The sequence below is a fragment of the Lagopus leucura genome, unplaced genomic scaffold (genome assembly GCF_019238085.1).
Source record: "Lagopus leucura isolate 7727_CA_CO unplaced genomic scaffold, USGS_WTPT01 Super-Scaffold_100004, whole genome shotgun sequence".
NCBI classification, from domain to species: domain Eukaryota; kingdom Metazoa; phylum Chordata; class Aves; order Galliformes; family Phasianidae; genus Lagopus; species Lagopus leucura.
The window spans coordinates 19,013,181-19,024,667 of NW_024962264.1; the positions used below are offsets into that span (position 1 = coordinate 19,013,181).

The 11,487-nt window shown below is 44.9% G+C and overlaps 1 long non-coding RNA gene across 2 annotated transcripts; it reads right to left on the minus strand.

The window, feature by feature from the left end:
- Positions 1-1,117: 1,117 nt before the first annotated feature.
- LOC122180445 lies at positions 1,118-10,615 on the minus strand. Of its 2 annotated transcripts, XR_006179075.1 has the most exons (4): positions 10,476-10,615; positions 4,525-4,743; positions 1,765-2,761; positions 1,118-1,676 (listed from the first exon to the last, which is right to left on the minus strand). It is a non-coding gene; the product is annotated as an uncharacterized LOC122180445 (long non-coding RNA). The 2 variants fall into 2 exon arrangements; XR_006179074.1 differs by having other exon boundaries at positions 1,765-4,743.
- Between the last annotated feature and the right edge of the window lie 872 nt (positions 10,616-11,487).

Genomic DNA, 11,487 nt, shown 5'->3' on the forward strand with positions numbered 1-11,487 from the left:
CCTTCATTACCAGATATGAGCAACCGTAGCTGATGCAGGATGGTTGTTTTCCCATCTTTAGGATACTTGTTCTTCTACCTGAAAATGGTCTTTATTGTTGTTTCATAGTGTATGGGAACTGCCAAGTCACGGCCTGAACCTCTGATGGATCACCTGAGGCGAGCCATGAGTCAGCCATGGGAGCACAGCTGAAGGCAATTCACCTGTGCTGCAGGAAGGGGTGGAGCCTGGCTGCACCCCTCCTAGACCTATTTAAGAGCTGGCTACCAGTGGGGAAGGATCTCTTCTGGAGATCTGCTCTGCTGGTGTTTTGTGAGTGAGCCCAGGATAGGGGTAAGTTGTCTATTTATTCTCTTTTGTTATCATAGTCTGCTTTGCCTAACTCTCTTGTTTATTTTGTGATTATAACATCCTAATATTCTTTGATTATACACATAGCAAGTGTGGAACTCACACTGGGTACAGCACAAAAAACAAACAAACAAAAAAAAAAACCACACAGGAAAAGAAAGTCTCTTTCTCAGGAGATGTTCAAGACCCTTCTTAACACTTTCCTGTGCAGTGTAGTCTAGGGAACCTGCTTTAGCAGAGAGGTGGACTCAATGATCCCCAGAGACCCTTTCCAATCCCTGCTATTCTTGGATTCTGTGATAACAAAGAATTTCGGGGTAGGACACACTGTCATTGCGATGCTCAAGGAATTGCTCCTTGCACACTTGTAGGTCATGCAGTATTTCTAGTTTAGACCAGTGTAACATGACGGAAAACAAAGCAATGTCAGCAGAGTAGTAAGGTCTTAGGCTGTAGCAAAAGAGGGACCTTATTCTTTCTTGCATGAGCCATGAACACAGAAATAAAGGGGGAGAGAGAGAGGAAGGGGGGAAAAAAACAAACAGACAAAACAAAAACCAACTACCTACCTTAGAAGACCTCAGGTACACAGGAGTCTCCAACAAGAGATACCCTCACCTCTGCTGCCAGCCCTTACGTGAGGTCTGGGAAGGGGTGGATCCTGGCTCCACCCCTTCCAGTCACTCGGGTACATTGCATGTATCTGAGCTCCCCTGGGTTGGTCCTGCCTTCCCCTCAGGTGCTCAATCACTGGTTCAATCTGTGACTTAGCATTTCTGCTACAACTGGAAGAATTCCATAAGGAACAGCAGTACTGTCCATGCTACAACACTGGTCAATGAAAAGAACCAGATCTTGTTATTTCCTTGCTTCAGCTTTAACCTGGTGTATTGGAATGCATACTGATGCTGTACATCCACACACATCTTTTTACAGCCCTAATCCAAGCCAGTGCCCATGTGACAGTCACCCTTTTGTTGCTAGCCAGCAGGAAAGGAAACCAGAGCCTGCAGGTGAGCTCCAGCCTTGTTGGGGTTGTCAATGCCCCCAGTTCCTGCCTTTGTTGAGGGCTTCAGGGGTCCACATGAGAGGAAAAGCGTAGCTTCTTCCTGCCCAGCATCTGAGGCACACACCAAACTGCATCTTGCCACCTCCCTGATGTGAAAGTTCAGCCTGCTCCAGCAGCAGTCAGCAGGGAGCCTGGATAATAGTTGGACACGGCACGTGGCAGCACGGCAGAGGACCTCCAACAGCCCTTCTGATATATTTTCAGAAAGTTTCCCAGTGAAGCAGATACACAGAAACTGATGAAAATTTGATTTCACCTACAGCAGGGGAAAGAGAGGAGGAAGTTGGGTTAAAGTGTGTCTGAGACGGAGAGCCTCCAGGAAGCATTGCCTGTGCCATGTTTACCTTTCACATCTGATGTCGCCTTTTGCTAATTGCCAGGCTGTTCGTTCACATCAGGAGGCGGTTCAAAGTTCAGGAAATCAGCGTGCATTTGGGGGCCGGAATCTGAACCCAGAAGAACACTTCTTGTGTTTTCCTTACCACTGAAAAATGTAAATGTCGTTGGTGCAATGTTCACTCATTATCGCTGAATCAAAGAGCAGTCTCAGCTCCTGCTGGAATCGCATGGAAAAAGATACAGATCTCTCTTCCCATTTCAGACACATCTTGCTGTGTGAATGGGCGATACTTACTGGATACTTAGGTCTCACTTCCACATTGGTGAGCTGCCCTATTTTAGGACTGTTTGTATTAGGCAATAGGCTAGTAGAATCATTAACATGCAAATAGAATTATTTACCTTAAGAATGAAACACATGATTAAAATGGAAATGGCAGAGGTTTATAGAGGGGGTGAAACCACATGACATAGGTGAGACACTGTGGTTTGAGGCAGATGAGCTTCACTAGGGATGAATGACAGGGCTGAAGCGCACATGTAAAAGTAATCAGAACTCCTGTGCGAAGTGACACTGATATATTCTGAATGTCACATTACACTGCATAGTGCTGTGCTCACTCCAGAAATGCTCTTTAATTATAGTTGCTTCAGCCTTACAATCACAAAAGTCAAACAGAGTGGAGGTGGGCACCATTTAGGCAACGTAAATCAAGTTGCTGAAGGTGCTTTGTAAACAGGATCTTCACCTCCCAGATAATTTAGTAAGACTTACCTGTGACTTTTAACTACACATAGGTCTATTTAAGGCTAACAGTTAGCCAAAGCTCAGTTTCTGAATTAAGCGGGACAGTTCCACCCATGGTTGGTCAACTCATGCAGAATGCAACTGTGCCTCTGTTGGCTCTATAAACTGCTGGCCTGGCTGTTTAGGCAAAAAAGTCTTTCCTTGAGCTCTTTCCTCCCAGTTTTCTTCTCAGGAGTTGGCCCAGAATAAAGTACCTTAAAAAAACAAAACAAAACAAAAACACCAAACAGGGCAGAATTTCAAGCAGAGTAACTGAAAAGCTCTCCTGAGCTGCAGCCGCACACTGTCACATACTCGTGACTGTTCTAAGATCCCTCCAATACAAAGTTTGCTGACTTTTTTGTTGTTGGTGTTCTCTTTCTTTTCCATGGCACCCATGACAGATTTATCAGCAGGTCTCTGAAGAACGGTGTTAGATCGGACATCACCTCGGATGCTGGTTTTCTTTCATCCCCACAAGCAGGGGACGTGTTTGTCAAAGGCTTTCTGACTGACATTCTCAGTAACAGCAGGGTGTATGTGCCATAATTTACCATTAATGAACAGGAATGTGGTATTTCAAGCGTGCTATGTTACAGTGAGGTAGGTGTTTTGAAAATTACTTTGTGGCTATTTGAAATTAAACTACTCATCCCTCTGCTGCTGCACAAAAGGCAGGGCTGCTGAAGTGCCTGCTCCTGCATCACCTGCTCCTTACCTCTACAGGTATCACCATTTCTGTTTTTTTAAATGAGGCATTTCTCACATGGAGAGGAAAAAAACAGAACTTTCTGAACATCTGCTTTCATAAAGTGGTTTTTTTGCTTGTGTCATGGTGACAGATGTTAAAAATTTGGGACAACCATGTGTGGGTGAGCAGCACCCTGGGCTGCGCCTCTGTGATCCATGCATGCCATGTGTTCTTCTAATTTGAGGGTTTTTTAGGTGGAAACTATTTCTGCACCCACACTTGGAGTGTTGTGCAAGAGAATAATGGATGTGAAATGGTTTCTCTCCTGGAAGAGCAACAGTTCATTTTAGTTGAGGAACCTGGCGCCATGCGTAAAGGCTCATGATTGTTCCTTCTCCCTTGCTCTCTCCTTTTTTTTTTTTTTTTTTTTCCTTCATTAAATATCTTTTTGCTCTTATAGTGCCAAAGGAAAAATTCAGTTGGAGCTGAGTCTCTGCACAAAATGCAAGAGGTTTGCTGGAGTCCCCTGCTGTGCAGGGAAGAAGCATCAGCTGATTGATCCACCATATCATTTTACTTTCGCCCAAGATTTCACAGCCTTAAATGTCTTTGTCTGTAAAGATCCTAAAGCTGGTGTAAATATGATTGAGGTTTTACACTGGAAAAGAAAATCAAATGTAAGCTTTAAGGGAAAGAGGTGTGTGTGTGGAGGAAGCAGTAGCTAGATTTGTTTCTCAATCCGTGAGTGCGTTTGTATTTTGCTATTTTGGACACCTGCAAGTGAGAGGCTTTGAAGTTGTTCCCTTTTCCTCCTAATGAACCTCAGTTCATCAGGCACAAATCTGTGCCTTGTTTGGGTTGGAAAGTGTTTGGTGCTCTGTACATTGGCCCTGCCATGCTGCATGGCTCCAGCCCTTTGTGCTGCATACTTTCAGATGGATGGCTTTTTCCATCATACATCATGGCTGTGACAGCAGGCTGATGATCTACAACTCTGAGCACTGTAGCTCTGATGATGTGGCTGTGGCTGCAGTAATAATGTGGGCCTATTCCTAGGAGAGCAATGCTGTGCCAGGCTTTTTTTAAAGGTGAAGAGAAAGGCTTAAATCCCCTCCTGTTTGCTATCTGCAACTCTCCCTAAAGCCCCAGATCAGTGGGAAGAAAAAAAAAGAGATTAATCCATCTTCCGTGGAAACATCAGCACTGGTGAATGAGAGAGCTCTGATTTAGATGCTGGGCAGGATATGACAAAAGCCAGCTTTGTAAGTAAAGATTTGGGTGTCTCACCCCAGTGGATGAATATGGCGGGATGGGGGAAGAACGAATGTGTCCTCTGCACTGCTGCAGCCTGATCAGTGCTTGTCCTGGCTCTCTTCTCGTCTTCCTCAAAACTCTGGTCCTGGAGGCGAGGGAGTCTGTTAAATCACATGCTTCTGAAGTAAATGAACGTCTTTCTTCTTCAGGAGATGTAACCTCTCCAAATCATGGCATCGGTTACCCACAGAGCTTCAGAAATAAATAAAAAGGAGGAAAAAAAGTTGAATTTTATCATTATTGTATTTCATGGGTTTAAAACCATTCTGCTGATGTAGGGTTGAGTCCCGATGCTGGATTATGTGAGCTAATAACGGCACTGGATTTAGACCCTTGCCTGGCTGTTGCTGACAGGGCTGAGCTCCTTGCCTCTCACTCCATCTCCCTAGGGCATTGCCAGAAACAGTTTCTAATGGGCTGCATCTACTGCCATAGAACACGTGTGTTTGAGTTAAGGTTAAAGGCTTTTAGCAGGTGAATGTAAAATCAGCCTCTGAATCAGCCTAAAAGCAAAGTCATTCCACCTTTCCTCTGGCAAATGAAACAGAAAATGCACTAGCAGATACATTTGATAGTGTTAATTAAGCTACAGCTGATTGCAGGGACCTTAAGGATCTCTGCTGGCAGAGGTAAGTTTTCAACTAAAATAGACAGGTTTAGATTAGCTGTAAGGAAGAAATTTTTTGCTGTGAGGCCTTGGCACGAGTGCCCAGAGAAGCTGCAGATGACCCATCCCTGAAGGTGTTAAAGGCCAGATTGGATGGGGCCCTGGACAACTGCAATAGGGGATTTGATCTGGATGCTCTTTAAGGTGCCTTCCAGTTCAAGCTGTTCCATGACTCCGTTTCTATGAAGTCAAGGTACCAGCTCTGTAGCAAATGTTCTGCTTTATTTTTTTAGGTGTTCTCACTAAAGTTTTCAGCCCTTCTGTGCAGCCTGCTCTCTCTGTGGCACCTTGTTGTGCTCACAAACATTTTGGCAGAGAGCTGATGCTCAGTGCATTGGCAGTGACCTCCAGCCTGGCTGCTGGTGGGCTGCTCAGGCACCTTCCTCATTGCCTTTGGCTCCGGGTGCTTGGCCTCTCTTGGCATCGCTGAGCCAGTGGCTACTGGCCAAGCTCCTTTGACACTTCCACTCTCCAGGTTTCTTGCTCCATTACACGGTCTACCTTTGAGTTAAGTTTTCCCTCGTATTTAACCTATTTTTTGCCTACCACAGTTAAAGCCATTAGTTCCTGTTCTGTCCTCTCTGACGAATGAGAATTGGTCCCAATCCTCTTTATAATGTCCCCCAACATACTCGTAGACAGTTATGTGTCCCTTCAGCCCTCTCTTCTCCAGACTGAACATGCCCAGCTCTCTTTGTCTTTCCCTCACAGGCCCTGTTTTCCAAACCTTTATCACCTTCATTGCTTTCCCATGAGCTCTTCTTCCCAATTAATCCTTTTAAAAATGTGCTGCCCCATACTGAACACAGTGTACCATTGCCTCTGCTGCTGAAGGAGAGCAGCAGCATTAGCATAATTATCTCGCCTGATTTTCCCACAGCTCTGCTATTAACCATTTTATTTCTGGGACACCTTGCCTGGCTGCTCAAGCAAGGAGGAGAGTACTGCAAGCAGGGAAGAGCTCTAGGGACCCACTGCCCCACAAAAGTGGTTCCAGGAGCAGCTGGTGTACCTGCAGGTGGAACACTGTCCATGCTGGGCACCAGACTGGGCAAAGCAGGTCATTGGTGGGGAAGTCGGCTTTGAATCAGCATCTGCAAGGAGAGTTTGCACGATCCAGAGTCATGGCTGTGGCTCTGTCACCCCGCAGAGCCCATCTCACCCGGCTCACCAGGCTTCTGCTGCTTCGGTGGGTTTCACAGTGACCTCCACGTCGCACAGAGGAACAGCACGACTCCCAGCCTTTTCTGCTGATGTGCAGCAGCAGCACATTTCATTATTCTCCACCCTGCAGAATGCACTGCTTGACTGTGTTGAATCTCACTGCGCTTCTTTAATTTATCTCCCAAACACCACGTTATACTTTAATCCTGTCCTTCTAGATATTTGCATATCCTCCTTGGTTTGAACAGTGCCTAAATGCAGGCTGGCTCTTAAAGGCACAGAGAGATTTGCACGGCTGCCCGTGCCAAGAGCTGCTAATGAAAGCACCAATAAGCATGGGAGTATAAACTCACCACCTGTGGAGTCTTGTTTGGCATCCTCATTCAGCCTAATAAAGAATCATTCATGTTTAATTGCTACATTTGATTGTTTAATTACGGTTATTTTACATGCCATCTTGTTTTGTCTTGGCTTTAGACGCTATCTGCTACCTTACCCTTTCTGAATAGTGAATTATACTACAAGAGAAAATTAGAATTAGAACTAGGCCTTTAAACTGCAATCAGGTTGTTTTTTTTTTCTCTTTTTAAAAAAGCTGTTCATAAAATCCTTTCTGTTTGACATTGCTCTATAGACTCAAATCCAGGGTGGTTTATTTTTTTTCTGTGCAGCAAGAATTATACGAGTAACTTTTTCAAATGCTCTTGCAGGGCTATGATGTGGGTAGCTCCATCTTCTCACTGAGGTTTTATCAATTAAGTTTACTTTGTTTAAATGTCAATTCATCTTAACAACTGCAAGATTGTTTTTTTTGGCAGAGGCTTAACTTGGCATAAAATCAGTTTATTGCAGGTTCACTTAGTTCAGCAATGCTGTAACTTCAAATCAATACAAATCTGTCCTAAAACTTCAGTAAGATGGTCTGCTTGCAAATCTGGCTCCTCTTTAAAGGAACAGCAAGGAAGCCAGGACCTGCCCCATGTTTCTCCAGCTGTGCAGTTTTATTGCCCATCCTGTGCTGGTGCTCTCTTCTGTCTGATGACGGACCTTCCCCGGGCGAACTGCTTCCTCACGCGCTCTCCTCAGTCTGGCAATGAGCTGCCTTTCACTTACAGGGCAAGCTCCCTTTTAATTAACGTGCTTAATGACTCCAGAAACAACAGCACACCTCTGGTTCACTTATGATCCTTTCTTGGATATTGTTGCACGGTGAGCTGTCCCTGGCTCCATTTGGCTTTATGGGCAGCACAAGGCAGCACTCATCTGTTCTGAGCCCTCCTGGTTCTGCTCTTGTCCCTCGATGCATGTAAGCTCTCTGTCCCCAGATTTCTATGCACCAGAGTGTGCTGTGCTCCATCTTGCTGGTATGTGCATGTTTTTCTTTTTTGACCTTCATCCATCAAATTGCCTGACACTGGGTCAGTCACCATTGCTGGGGCACAGGTCTCTGATAGATCTGTGTAGATGCAGCTGAAGAGATGCCCAAGTCTACAGAACCACCTACCCTTTCTGTCCTCTTCTCCTTCAATATTATGACCTTCCCAAGTCTTCTTCCCCGCAGCCAATGGATGTTCTCAGGAACCTCTGAATTAGCTCCTTCCCATGGAGAGTGATGTTCCTGGTGTGACACCATTTTCTCTGGTTTGCTTGTTCCCTTTCTCTATGACCAACATAGACCCAAGAGGAGGAGGAGGGCCTCCCTTTCACTGCTGCCTTCATTCCTGCATCACTAATGTCTAAATCTGTCTCCAAGCAGTTTGCTCTGCCCACCCAGAAGAGAGGTGACCTTTGGATATTGCTCTTTAACCAAGCTGTTTAATTGGAGAAAACTAGCAACTAGTGTCTAGGATTTAGAGAAAAAATATGGAAGAAGCATTTATCAAATAATAAAAAGAGGGACTAAATTCAAGCCATTGTACTCCGCCTGGGTTCTTGCCTTAGAAAGAAAGAAAGAAAGAAAAAAGGTGAGCTGAATTGCTGAAGGACAGCTGAATGCAGTTATTTCCCTGCTTGGAGGCTGTAAGGGATTTCCCTTTGGATAGCTCACAGGCTCCTTCCCAGGAAATTTTCCCCTTGCTTTTACTGCTGTCTTGCCTTTTTCCATCTAGCCTTTTACAGCTAGGAAATGACCTGCCACCCAAGTGCTTTTTTTTAGGGCAATTTCAGCTGCTTCTTGTTCACTTAGAGGTTTGGAAAATATCAGGCTTATGTACTAAAATCAGTTTAAAGCGCTTTGCAAGAATATGGTACAGGAATATGAAATCATTATTCATCATTTGACCAGATATGAAAATAATCCTCACTCATAACTAGCTTCTGAAAATGGCCAGCGTAATTTTTATACGTGCAATAACAAAGTAGGAAGCGACTGCTATTTCTGCAGCAGACAAGGAGCATCTCACTGAGACAAAGCTACAGCAAAGCAGGCAATTTTCAGTTCCTTTTCAGCAAGCTTTCTATATCCTTTCTTGCCTTTGCACTCACAGAAAGCCAATTTTCCGTGTCCCTACTACACACAAAATGGGGCAAGATTTTAAAGATACAGCTCTGCTCTATTTGACTGCAGCAGACTGAAAGAAAAATGAAGTTCAGTACTTAACCGATCCCTTTGCAATATTTCAGGGTAAATTAAAAATCAAAATGTCAAGAGGTTCAATATGTCAGTGGGCTTTTTGACAGGGCGGCTACTTTGAAGCCTAAATGAGAACTGTGCTGCTTTTAAAAACTGGAACCAAATGTGTGCAGCTGCTGCGCCATTTAGAAATTCTGGCCCCTCATCTTTTTTCTTTTTTTCTTACGTAATAAAATTAGTAAAATATTCTGGCTTCTGTTCTACTTGTTTTCAGAGTAGAAAGCCTCCACTTCATAGAGTAGACGGCCATTTACGAAGCTGGCTAGTTTTCATTATCTGCATTAAGGTGAAGCCTGGCAGCATTACCCTCTTGCCTTTTGTACCATTGAGCAAACCCATCTTTGCTGCCCCCAATGCATTTATCTCTCGTGGCCCTCGACAAACCATTTTTTTGTTTTGCCATCTCAGTTCGTCTTTGTAAAACAGGGAAGATAATAAATGATACCGCTTACCTTCTTCAGAGAGATGTGGTGAAGATTAATTAGTCCTTGTTTATACAAAGATTGGCAATAGTGATCTGCAGGTTTGCTAAGCACTGGGATGATTGCTATCGCTGCCTCTCCTGACAAAGAAGCACAGCCAAGGACAGGAGCTGGTGCCACTGCAATCATTTACAGGTCCAACGATAGCTGTGGCCTTGAAGAAAACTCTACCAAATATTCTGCATCTGAGAAGAGGAGGAAATGCATACTGGCAGGGCCATGGCATCTCTGGAGTCTCCTCCAGTGGGCACCTCCAGTCCCTGTTGCAAACCCTTCCGTGTGTGGGAAAGGTATGCACATAGGCAATCTGAACTGCTTATTCAGAGCCAAACTATTTCTTTCTGAACTTCGCTTTGGATGCAAAGATGGACTTAGCCTCTCACATACGTCTTTGCCAGAAGTTGCTGCACACATGCATCGTGCCACAGCAAATTGGCACCTTTCGCTTCAGCCTGCTGTGTTAGATAGACACTTGCAGGCAGTCCTGTCGGCAGGTTAGACTATTTCCATAGTGATGCAGCCAGAGTGAAATGTATTTTTCCCCACAGCTGTCCAATTTGCTCTTGCTGGTGCTCTGAGCATTGCTGGTTTGCCTGGTGCGTTTGCTGCAGGCAGGGCTGTCTGTGCATGAAATGACGGCAGGCTGTGCTGGCCTCAACTTGTCGTGTTCCCCCACTTGGCAACAACTTTCTGTAGTCTGTGGCTATCACTTTTCACTTCACTCAGTAATTTCTCAGGCTTTGACAGCTGCCCCAGCCCTCCCTTGCTGCTGGACTGCCCATGGCGAGGAAGAGAGGATGCATCCACTGGCGATGAGGCAGCGGGTCCCCAGAAAAGCCCATCCTTCGATGACTGAGAATTATAAGATCCCCCTCTTGCTATTGTTCAGACAAGCCCCAGGATCTAATATCACCCTTCTCTCCTGACTACACAGCTACATACTGGTGTGCTGGCCCTCTCCAGACCGCGACCTGCTCACCTTGGTCCTGAAGCACACATCCATAGGTACAGATGGCATCAATCAGAGGAGAACACCCAGCCAACACCGACCGCTCAGCAACTCCATGCACACTGTAACAAAAGCATTGGCTGATTAAAATTCCTCATTTTGTTGTGATTCGCTTTCTCAGCAAGTCAGGTTCAGTTACTGTGGTGGACAGTTCTGCTGGTAAGAGGTCAAAGTCAACAGTACACAAATCTGTGCTAGGCTACTGGCAACCCTCTAGAGTTGTGTAAATTGAAGGGAGGCTGTATGTGGAGCAATTTGCATTGCAGTGCATGTGCAGGTGAGAGTGCAATATGACAGGAGATGTCATTACTGAGATTAGAATTTACACTTACAGCCTTAGTCAGATTTGTGTTTGAGAAACTACAGTGCCCTGGAAAAAGATTACTAATCATCTGATAATTTCCTATTGTTTGTATCCAGTAAATATCCCTTTAGTTTCCTATTTCCAGTTAAGATTAATTTTCTGATCAAAGAAAGTTTGATCAGAAGTGCACAGACAGCACAAGAGCAGCAATATTACATGGCTGGAGGATATGTGTTGTGTCTTTGACTCTGCAGGAAAGCCAACCAGGAGGGGAAGATGATGGCTCCTGGTAGAAGCTCTGCAATAAATAATAACTCTCTGGGTTTGGAAAAGAGCTATTTTTATATATTTCCTTCCTGCTGTCAATCAGAGGAGTCCTTTCTTCATTTTCGAAGTAGAGTCAGTCTTTGTTTTACCGTTGGGATGCTTTGGTTGAAATCCTGTGCTAATTTCCATTGTTTCTATTTTGATTTCTTAGAGCAGTCCAACAGAGATGAGTGGTACTGCGCCCTTTGTCCTGCTGCTCTCGGCCATGGTAACAAGACCTGTCTCCACCCTCCCAGGCTCTGCCTCAACCCATGCAGCTGACAAGTCCCTTTTCCTCTCCATCCCACTCAGTCCTGCTAGATCAGCTTTCCCCTTTGCACGTGGAGCCTCTCACCATGCACACTCTCAGTG